Source organism: Helianthus annuus, chromosome 6 (assembly GCF_002127325.2).
Source record: "Helianthus annuus cultivar XRQ/B chromosome 6, HanXRQr2.0-SUNRISE, whole genome shotgun sequence".
NCBI classification, from domain to species: domain Eukaryota; kingdom Viridiplantae; phylum Streptophyta; class Magnoliopsida; order Asterales; family Asteraceae; genus Helianthus; species Helianthus annuus.
The window spans coordinates 89,375,038-89,386,764 of record NC_035438.2 but is presented as its reverse complement, the minus strand read 5'-3'; the positions used below and the strand labels follow the sequence as shown (position 1 = coordinate 89,386,764).

At 33.6% G+C, this 11,727-nt stretch overlaps 1 long non-coding RNA gene across 9 annotated transcripts; it reads right to left on the bottom strand.

The window, feature by feature from the left end:
- Positions 1-3,942: 3,942 nt before the first annotated feature.
- Positions 3,943-7,512, bottom strand: LOC110865736. 9 transcript variants are annotated; one of them, XR_004861025.1, is made up of 11 exons: positions 7,126-7,509; positions 6,659-6,712; positions 6,173-6,569; positions 6,054-6,102; positions 5,693-5,796; positions 5,521-5,590; positions 5,237-5,387; positions 5,060-5,153; positions 4,646-4,860; positions 4,385-4,559; positions 3,943-4,086 (listed from the first exon to the last, which is right to left on the bottom strand). It is a non-coding gene; the product is annotated as an uncharacterized LOC110865736 (long non-coding RNA). The 9 variants fall into 9 exon arrangements; XR_004861026.1 differs by lacking the exon at positions 3,943-4,086 and having other exon boundaries at positions 4,249-4,559; positions 6,173-6,336; positions 6,492-6,569; positions 6,659-6,715; positions 7,126-7,506; XR_004861027.1 differs by lacking the exon at positions 3,943-4,086 and having other exon boundaries at positions 4,249-4,559; positions 4,646-4,976; positions 7,126-7,512.
- Between the last annotated feature and the right edge of the window lie 4,215 nt (positions 7,513-11,727).

Here is an 11,727-nt window from a genome sequence, read left to right as displayed (position 1 = left end):
GTGCTAGAATTAGGGAAAATGTGAACTTTGAATCTGGTTTAATTTTGTTATTTTAATTTATGTAATGCTTAATGTTTGTAATTTTTAATTCTTTAGCTTAAATGATTTAAAAAAAAATACATAATGCATTTCTAAAAATATATTATATATATAGTTTACGATAGAACATGAATAGTAATTTTGAATTTAAAATAATATATACCTTTTTAATATTTTATTATATTAATATATTATTTTTAATATTTACTTTTTACTTTTAACATATTTTCATTTTTTCCTATTTACTTTTTACTTTTAAACGTATTTTCATTTTCTAAAAACCATATTTCTTTATTATTTATTTTTGTTTTTAATAATTATTTTTCTTTTTTTTAAATCATCTTTACTTTATCAATTAATTTGTTATTTCTTTAATAACTTATGTTTGTTATTTTTTTTCTAAAACTAAAGTACGTAGTTGTGTTTAATTTTTACACTCAATCTGTATAAGTTTTGTTAAAAACGAATTTATATTCAAAATAAAGTATTTATTTGGTATCCTAAAATGATACGATAATAAACTGAACCGATTCTAACGGTTTGCCTTTTCTAAACAACATGCTACATTTTCGAATAACGTTTGTTTTACATTATCATTTGCTCTGTTTCGCCGCAACGCGCGACGGGAAAAAAACCTAGTTGTTTTTAAAGTTATACTTATTTACAAGTAGTTTATTAAAAAAATAATTTGGTTATAAAATACTAAACATAAAAAGTGATGCTGATCAATATAAGAATGTCTTTGAAATATATAAGATTTGAAAGAGAAATCTTTTTAAAACTATAGATAAGACGTAATCAGAGTTATTAAGCATGTATTTGATAGTGTTTTAATAAGAAAATAATTATATATTTTTAATCTTAAGACTACCTATAGTGGGGCGTTATATGCCCCAAAAAGCCACCATAGCGCCTAATGGCGTCGTCAACACCGGGACGAGGGCGGCGTCTGATAAAAAAGAGATAGCAGCGCCATCACCTTCGCGGCGCCATGGATGTTTTGTTTTCAAATTATGACCGTTGAACGGTCAGATTTAAATTTTTTTTTTAATTTCCAATCTATAAATACCTCCCACATCTCCTATTTTTTATACAATTCATCACATCTCATTCCATTCTTATCTATATTTTTTATAAAAGTGTAAAAACTACTCTCACCCTATTCTAAAAAAATGGGTTCCCCATCGGAAGATTCGTTCACCGACACAATGGTCGAGCATGCTTGGGCGATTCACCAAATGCGGCACAATGGTGACGGCGAAGAAGATTCCGAGGAAGAAGAAGTTGAGGAATTCGAAGCCGGAAACTTTGAAGACGTAGGTTTGGATGCTGGAGGAAACGAAGAGCAAGGAGGAGAGAACGACGATGAAGACGAAGAATAAATGTATTCTTTTTTTTAGGGTAATGTTTTTTTTTAATTTTAATGTCTTTTATTATTTTATTGTAATTTTTTTTATTTAATGAAATGGTTTTTAATTTTAAAAAGTTAGAAATTAATTAAAAGAATGAAAATTAATTAATTAAGTAATGATGAGGTAGGGGCTTTATGACTACGGTCTTAAGTGACATAACGCCCCATAAAACCCTTGTGTGACGTGGCACGACTTTGATCCCTGAGGGAGTTAGTCAGTGTCTTCAAAGCCAAGTGTCTTCAAAGCCAGCTGAACCAGCTGTTCAAAAAAAAAAATAATGTCTTTTTCGATCAACCAAATTATAGTAGGTTTAAATTCTTCCAAGTGTAATCTGGTTTTTCAAATGTAAAATATTGTTATCCATAGGGTAGTGGTCTATTAGGAAACACAAAATCTTTAAAGACCTTAGTTTGAAAGGAGAAAGGATTGCAAGTCCTATGAAATAGGACACATTGTTTATGAACCTGGAAACGCAAGCAAGAAATAATTTGAAGTAAATTATCATTTTAGTCCTTAAGGTTTGTCCCAAATTGTAATTTTAGTCCAAATAGTTTCTTTTTTCTTCTCTGGATCGCTGAGTTTTCCATTTTTTTGTCATTTTGATCCAACTTACTAACTTCGTTAAAAATGTTAGTTAATTAAGACTAAATAATTTGGTAGTTGCTATTTTCATCCAAACATCATTTTTTTTTCTTTTATTCAGTTATATATTTAAAAAATTAATTAAAAATAACCCTGCAACTAAAAAACTAAAATAAAAAATACATATTAATATATAAAAAACCTTTAAATTTTTAAAAACAAAATATTAGTTAATATATATTGAAAAACCCTTTAATGTTTTTAAAAATATTTTTATATATAATAAAAACCACCAATCCCCCACCCACCCCCCCCCCCCCCTCTCACCATGGGTCTACTACAACCCCTATCTCTACCTCCTCCGTCACCCATCACCACCCACCTCCGCCACACACCTCCACCACTCATCATCGCCCACCTTGCACGTATAAAACAATTGAGGATTGATGGATTTTTATTATATACAAAAGTATTTTTAAAAAATGAAAGAGTTTTTTTAATATATAATAATTAATATTCTGTTTATAAAAATTAAAGGTTTTTTTATATATTAATATGTATTTTTTTGTTAGTTTAAGGGTTTTTAGTTAAAGATATATATATATATATATATATATATATATATATATATATATATATATATATATATATACTAGCCGTTTACCCGCGCGATGCGGCGGGAAACATATCACTTAAGTTGGTGAGTTTAGGGCTATGTACGGGGAGGTTCGATTTTGAGCCATAACCAAAACCAAATTTGCGATGCAACAGAAAACACAACACATGTTAGTAATTCTAAGGGTGTGCATGAGAAGGTTCAGTTCAGTTGGGTCATAACTAAAATCTAAATTTTCGGTTAATGTACTCTCGAAATCCAATATGTAACACTACAAAATAAAATTTTGAAAATTTCGGTAAACTTTATATCGAAGTGGCCTTAACTGTAACCCAGATATGAAAGGAATACCAAGTCCTACATTCACAATCTTCTGCATGAACGAACAAGGGAAGTGGCGGCTTCAAAATGTCTCTGTCTTGTCATCCATCCCTCAATCATCTCTATTAGTTTTTATTTTTTATTTTTATAGTATTATACAAAAAGGTATTACGTTTATTGTTCTATATTTCCTAATTTTTCGAGTTTGTAGCATTACAACACTCACATTCCTTTCATTATTCTACCGTCTATCTCTAGTGTATTGTGAAAAGAGGTGAAATACATTTTGCAACTCATTCTCTATCTGCTATTCGTCTTTTAATTATATATTAGAGAGTAAAAGACAATCTCTATATTTGATAGGTCACTATTCATGTGTAAATTAGATGATGTGAGTGTATAACAAAGATAAAAAGTGATAGTATAAGTATCTGTAAGTAAGATAGAGGTTGAGGTTGAGGTAGAGATAGAGAGTGGGATGTGAGAGCTTTTAAAAATAAACAAAACTTAACTAAAAATATGTTTTTTATATAAATTATAGAGCTTAAAATAAAGAGTGGGATATGAATAATCTTAGTGTGATATACCTATGTCACAAGCCTCTCACATGGCATTCCCTACTAACACCTTTTTCTAGCATGTGTCAATACAGAAGAATCAAGCCACTCACAAAGTTAAATATAATAATACATCACAAAGTTAAATATAATAATACATCGAGTTTTATTTACATACTTCACCATTGTAGTAAACCTCTTTCTTCTATATGGGAACAAATGTTTTGATCTCATTAATTACAAACTTACAAGAATCTAATGCATCGACCCAATGAAAAGCAACAAAAACAATTGTTTCACCTACAAAACCAGGGCCAGTCACAAGGATCTGGCTGATGAACAGATGAATTTTAGGCAACGAATGGCCATTGGCACTTAAGCTACTTATCTTATCTCGATTACAGTTTTTCCATCAAACATGTGACGGGCGTCCACGTTGTAGGGATTCGACATAATTTATGTATTTGATTATGTCAGTCGGGTAATTTTCTTTTAACATGTCTACCAAGTCTTTTTCGTGTTCATCAGCCATCACATGGTTATGGAGACAAAGTCAACTCTGCAGCAGAAGTTAACAAATTCAGAGTTAAAGGCCTATTATTTGCATTAAATACAGATGGGATTAACATATATGAATGGAAAAAGATCATAATTTCCCTAGTTCAAAGCTGCTAATTCCTAACTGTCAAACTTAAATTATATCTTATACATAAGTACAAAATTTTAATATCTGAAAAAAGGCTATTTGGATTACTTATAATAGAATTTGTTATACACTAAACTCATATTTATCAAGTAACTAATAAAGAAGTAATTCAGGAGGTTTGTGACGTTGAATAACTGGTAGCTCAAATGACCTTTCCAGAATGTCAATGGCTTTCCTCTACCCCTTGATGTGCCAATTTGAGCAAGAAGAAAGAGCAGACCATAATGGCTATTACTCGACAGATGCCACATTGTCCAGCAATGTAATTTTCCTTAGCCCGCTCACAAATAGTCTCATACATAGAGTTGTCTTCGTGTGCACCCCTCCTGGACATATTTAATACATAACTAATTTTATTATTCATTTTTTTAAAAAAAAATGTACTTTAAATTGTACAAAAGTGAAAACTTACCTGCTACTTTCGCAAAAGAGAGACCGAGTCCAATGAGAGAGTAAGCAAAAGACATCACTGCGGCTAGTACGATAATCATGATAGTTTATGAAAATTTGGGATTTGGCTTAACACGATCTGTATAACTGCAAACACAGCCATGTATGGATAATTGGATGGTTGACAATGTGCGTCGTGCCCGCTATAGTGAAAACAATTTGATCTTTTTCACTGCCCTGTATATTAAATTGCAAAACGTAATTAAACTTAGTCCACCCGTAGTAGAGCGCTTTATGGCGCCATTTTCACCCATCAAGCCCCATAGCGCCGGGTACACAAAAATAAAATTTAACTGCTCAGAAAGTATAAAAAACGTCAACCCCTCAAGTTCCGCAAATTTTTAGATAACTCATTAATATGATTCAATGTACTTACACAATGCTTATAGAAGTAGTGATTGTGTAACCAATAGTAACTCCAACAAGGTTCACATGCTGAGCTATCCCACATAACTGCGTTTTTTTCCCTCCTGTTTAAAGACAATTTTGCCCTTGATATAAAATCATTAACAAGAAGAAAAATACACATCCAGAAAAACTAAATATTTTGTACCTAGAGTGGCTCGAACCACATCCATGTAGGTGTAGTTACGCTTCCCATGAACGGGGTCCGGTGCACGGTAAGCATCAGCGAGAAGGGTGGAGGTGAAATAAGTGATGAACGAAAATGTCATGAGAACCGCCGAACCAGCAACCCAACCTAGCTGCGCAATCGCCCATGCTAGCGACAGCACACCAGACCCAATCACAGCAGTTATAATACACACATTAGCCTTGAATAGGTACTGATCCCTTTTTATTTGACGTGTTTGTTATTTGAAAGAAACCTGGACAAACCTGTATGTTCCCAGCTGAAACTGTAGCTCTAACCAAAATATGTACTTCTCCATTGTTAACCTAACTCGACCTGAAAAGTTTCAACCCACACCAAAAAAATCACATGTTTGACCCATACCACACCTGTCAATTTTTACCTCTGAAAAGTATGTTCAAGTTATGTGTGCAGTACCTTCATCTCTAATCCAACAACCTCAGAAGCCAGCAACTTGGCACGTTCAACAGCTGCACTACATTCTTTTAGCATCCCATACTCGGTCCTCACATCCTGAAGTTCTATTGGGTCATACAGAAATTTAAAGAACATTGTTAAAAAAATATTATTGAACATATGCCAAGACAATAAAAAATATTCAGCTCAGATAGTTGAATAGTTGATCAATACCACACAATCAGTACTGTAAAACACTCATTAATAATTAATTAATTAATTAATGGGATTAACCGCTTTCATTTATATTCAATATATGTTGATCAGTTTCTACAGTAAAATAATCCATGAGGTAAAAAGCTCTACAGAAAAATAAACACACCTGTAAGTTTTTTCACAGTTTGTGAACTATTCCCACTTCCCGTATGCAGCTGCAAAAAAAAAAAATACATATTACAAATTGACTCTGTGAAAAGTCAAAACAGACGTCGAGTGACTTACCGACATAATGTGTTCGGAAACTTGTTTGTCAAGCTACTCATCAGGCTTGTCAGGCAATATGAATACCAAATCAAATCGTGATAACAAAGCAACATTAATTTTCAAATTCTCGTTCACAGTTTTTGCCCGACTGTAACTAAAATAAGCAGTTGATATAAAAGCCCCTATAAGCAAAATGGCAAAAGGTTCTATATTAAACTAAATAGTAAAATGCCATTTTTGTCCCTGAGGTAAATACCTGACCTATTTTGACTTGACTCAACCTGCCCATAGTGCCATCTTTAGTAAAACACCTAACAATAAGCAACATTTTACAAACCTGTACCAGCTAGCACCATCTTGTGGTGGTAAGTGACTCTCCACCGATCTTCACAGAGGTTCCTGGACTATATTTGTCCTATTTGTTACAAAAAGAAATATAGAAACCATTAATGAAACCATTTTAAACGAATGCAATGTTTTTCAGATATTATTGCTAAAAAATACCTCAAGAATCCCAAAATGTCCCAGAATATGTTCCGCTGGTTATTAAGATCCTCACTGCTACGTTGGGTATTTTGTAAGCAACAAACAAATGAAGATGTTTTTACTTCAATGATACAAAAATAAATATACAAAATGTGCTACAGATGAATATAAGAGAAGAACAGGTTCAAGTTCTGCTAAAATATATATAAAGTGCTACAATTGGTTTTAACACCCTGATTCCTGTAAGTTCCAATTTGCAACTGATTTGCTGATTCATCACAAATGTCAAACCCTATACTTAAAATAAACGAAACCCTATAATTGAAGTTCTTCAATTCACAAAATCAAAAACCTTTTTGTGTAAACAAAAACACAAAATCCGAATTCCTCAAAAGAAATTGAACCCGAACAACATATCTAGGGTTTCAATTTGTACACTAAGAATAAACGCGATAGCTCAAGCACTGTATTTCGAAAAATTGAACCTTAGCATTAGAGAGTTTGAAGACAATGGATTACTGGAACCTCTTCCGTGACACCACCATCGTCATCTCTGGAACCAGAGAAGGGAAGAACCTGGAGTATCACCAGTGACGGCTGAAACCATGGAGTAGAGGGGATTTTGTTCACCGTTGCAAACCTTTTCGTGGGTGGTTTTATTCAGATCTGAAGGTGGTTTTGTTTGGATCGTGGCTCAATATTTTGGAATCGAGGGATTTTGCAAGAATAGCCATGTAGAAATTAGGTGCTTTTAGGGTTCATGTTTACATAAAACTGAGAGTTGGAGATGGTTTTGGGAGGTGGAGAAATCGAAAGGAAGAGATGAAAAGACAGGATGTATGGGGAATTGGGGATGAGCGGTGATTCAAAATTTGAACAAAAATTGGCCGCTCAAAATTAGGTTCAATAGCGTGTTAAAACAATTTTCAACACCTTTATGCTTAAGATGTTTGTACAATGTGCTTGAAATGCTTGTGCAATGACAAATGACCATTCTTGCCCTTCCTATATGCTTATTAAAGTAGTATATATATATATATATATATATATATAAACGTGATCAGGAGAAAACGCTCAAAAGTGTGAGAACGGTGAGAACGCATCCTGGCCCAACACGTGTCCCGCGTCATAGAGAAGGGCGGAGGGGCTTTTTTGTCTTTTCATTCTTCTTTTATTTTCCCTACGCGGTATGATATTTTATGGCGTCTAAGTTTTTTTTTGGCGTTAATTGTATTTTTTTAAAACTTTTTGGCGTTGAATTAATTGTTTTTGTGTCACATATATAACTTTTTGGCGTTATAGCGTTTTCTGGTTAATTTTTTGGCGTTTTTGGCCTTTTGTATAAAAATTCATTACGAGTCATTAAAATTTGCATAAGAGATTACAGAAGACCAATTTTTTTTTGCGTTTAGTGAATTTTGGTTTAATACCCCTTTTTTACAATGTGCTTTTGCCAGCAGCTGTTCTCCCAGTTTTCATACTACCGGCGTTTTGGTGTTTGTAGTTTTTGGCGTTTTATATAATAATGTATTTTATTTATAATAATGTATTTATTTATATAACTAAACAACAAATTTCTTGATATCAAAACAATATAAAATGAAAACAAAAATAATACAAAATGGTAATCTAATTTTTCTTCCGAATCTTCAATGTCATCAGCCTCTTCTTTTCTTGAATTTGTTTTTGGCGTTTTGAACACTTTAGCTAGATGCCAACTTTCCTTCATAAACCCCGTTTTTTTTAGTAGTAGCTGCTTAGTGGCAACCTGTTTTTTGGTGTGATATTCTTGTTTGGTGGCATGTCATTAAAGATCAACTCTTGCTTGATGCTATTTGTAATAATGGAGTCCAAAATAACATTTTATCCTTGTGTTGATCTGTTTATTCCATTCAAATAATCATCAAGAACATAGCTTACATGATGGCATATCAATGTCATCAGTCTCTTTTTCTTGAATACTTGTCCATCTCATTCAGCAAAATATTATTGAGTTAACCCGCTCAGAAAACGGATGCATTTTAGTGAAAGCTTTGCCGCGTTTTAAAGGGAGTTGTTTCTAGAGGATATGGCTTTTTTCTGTTTTTCTGGGTGTGTTTAATTTCATTGTATATAGACCCTTCTCTTATAGGAGTTTTTTGGCGCGTAGTTTAGGCGGGACTTTTTATTGTAATAAATGATAGTAATAAAGTAACTGTCTTTTCAGTTTCTGTTTTTTTGTATTTTCTGAGTTGATTAGCTTTTATCAGTTTTATAGGTTATTGACATCCCATCTTCTAAGTTTGGCGTTTTTTTAAATGGCTTTATGCAGAACAACATGTCAAAATACAATAACGGAGTAAATAAAATTTTAAGCAAGAAAGATATTTTTTGTTATTTTTGGCGTTTTGTTAGGGTTAACCATTTTTAGTATTTTTTTGGCGTTTTGCTAATAAAGATAGAAATATATTATCTAATTATCTTAAAAAAAAGAAGAAGATTACATTGAAGAAAAAAAAAGATGAAAAAAAAAATTAAAATCCTTCGTCAGAAGGTACTTTATCTGAATAGTATCCATCAGTTGTGTCATCTTCTTCCTCCTTGGAGTCTTCATCTTGATCTTCATCCATGTCATCATATTCACCTTCATCAGCTTCTTGTTCCTGAAGATTTTGAAGCCTCCACCTGAACATGTCTTGCATTAACTCCAATTTTGAGTCTATTTCTGGGTTGGTACAGGTGGCGTTATTGAATTCTTCTATGAAACTCAGTCGCTGCTTTGTCATGATGTTCTCTAGCCAGTAGACTTGCTGCTCTCCGCTGTCGTATGTAATCGTCACCATGTCTGTTTCATCATCAAAACGCCATGATGTCATGACAGGGTCTGGCTTCACATTTCCTTTGATTGGTCCAAATTTGCTAGTTAATACTTTCATAAGCATATGCGGTTCATGGCATTCGTTGTCTAGAGCGATGCCAATGGATATGATTTGCCTCTGTATCTCTTCTTCCATCTTCAGAATAGCCCTGATCGTCTTAACATACACCCTCCTTCTGTTGTCAAAATGGATGACGTATCGCCTGATTCCCAGAGTGTATCTCCACGAAACGATTGTTGCCATTTTTGACGTTTTGTTTAATTTGGTGTTTTTTGGTTAAAGGTGTTTTTTTTGCAGGAAATGGATAGATTGAAGTGATTATTGAAGCTTTGTTTTTACGTTTGTTTATATAATGATGTTTTTGGCGCGTAATTTAGGAGGGATTTTCTTCTAATAAATGTTAATAACTGTAATTCAGTTATTTGTGTTGTTTCATCTTCATGTAATATTCAACGCGTTTTATTTTTAATTTTTGGCGTTTTGTTTTTAATGGCGTTTTATTTTTTGTTTGGCGTTTTATCATATTTGGCGTTTTGGATATGAGCGGTAAAAAGACTCTTTTACCCTTAATGAAGCGCGTCCACATAATTATATTTGTGTTATTTACGAAAACGCCACCGCGCAATCTAGTCCATGGATTGTTTTGATCGGACGATCCATAAGTGTTCTCACTATTCTCACACTTTTCACCGTTTTCTCTAAGTCCTGGCCCTATAAATATATATATATATATATATATAAAATATAATATAATATAAAACAGATAAAAGAAAAAAATGGTATTTGGATGAAAATGGCAACTATCAAACTATTTAGTGTGAGTTAACTGTCAATTTTTAATGAAGTTAATGGGTTGAACATAAATGACAAAAAATAGAAAACTTAGGGACCTAGAGAAGAAAAAAAAATATTTAAAATAAAATGTCAATTTAAGATAAATCTTAAGGACTAAAAAGGCAATTTACTAAGGCCCCCCTTATTTTAACACCCCCTATATCTTATTTTCACACCCCCTATTGTATATGTGTCGTATACAATTATACGACCCTTGTAGAATGTTTTTGAATAGGAAAATGCGTAGGGAATGTTTTTTTGATTTTATTATATACGGCCCGTATATAGTTATACGAGCCGTATACATGTGTATATGAATTGTAAAACGTATACGGCTCAATGGATTTATTTTGTGAGGTTTTTGATGTTACCACATGTATACGAGCCGTATAACTATATACGGGCCATATATAATGTGTTTTTTCAAGTATCACGTTTTTTTTCCCGTAAAAACACTATCATTCTAGGGTTTCTAAACTATTCATCACCTTTAACAATGTCGATAAACGTTGATTGGAACACTGATGTATAAGAATTTATACATCTTTTAAACGTCAAATACGCCCCGTTTATGCGAAAACTCTTTGTATTTTCATTGATTTTGGTACTCATTTGAGTTGTTTGTGAAAATACAGGTCCGTGCTTCGGCCCGGTGATGAAACGGAAGCTTTTGGAGCAAAATAGAGCTAAAATGGTGCATTCCAGCAAACTGCCAGATATGGCACTACCGTGCCAAACAGTGGCACGACCGTGCCAAGCCCTCCGACATCGGCACTCTCAGCCAGCACTAGCATCTATCAGCCAAATCATCAAAATTCAGGGGAGCACTACCGTGCCAAACAGTGGCACGACCGTGCCAGGCCAAAATCAACTCCTGATCAGCTTGTTTCCGAGAACGATGTGACTGTTACCGAGCACTACCGGCTCGCACGACCAGAGCATCTCCGAGCACGGTCGTGCGACCTCGGGAACATTTGAGCGGGATTTTTCCAGAAATGGTAGCAAACAAGATTGACAGACGAAAAGTGACTCTGACACTTGCCAAGCACGACCGTGCCAAAAGGTGGCATGGTAGTGCCAAATGCCCAGCAGTTTAAATACGAGTTTCTAGCTCATTTGCAAGGGAGTTGGAGCATTTTGGTGACTTTTTCTCTCAAGAATCTGGTCTTGGAAGCTTGTTGGAGCCAAGAGGGAGCCTTGAAGAGGATTAAATCACTTGAAGATCTACTCAAACACCATTTAATTCTTGTCTTTAACTTGGTTAGCTTACTACATTATGAACAATTTATGTTTATTTGTGCTTGATTTGGTAGTCATGAGCCTTATGGGCTAAACACTTGTGTTGTCTAAACTATGTTGAAGCTTATGAACATATGATAATATGGAAGTAGATGT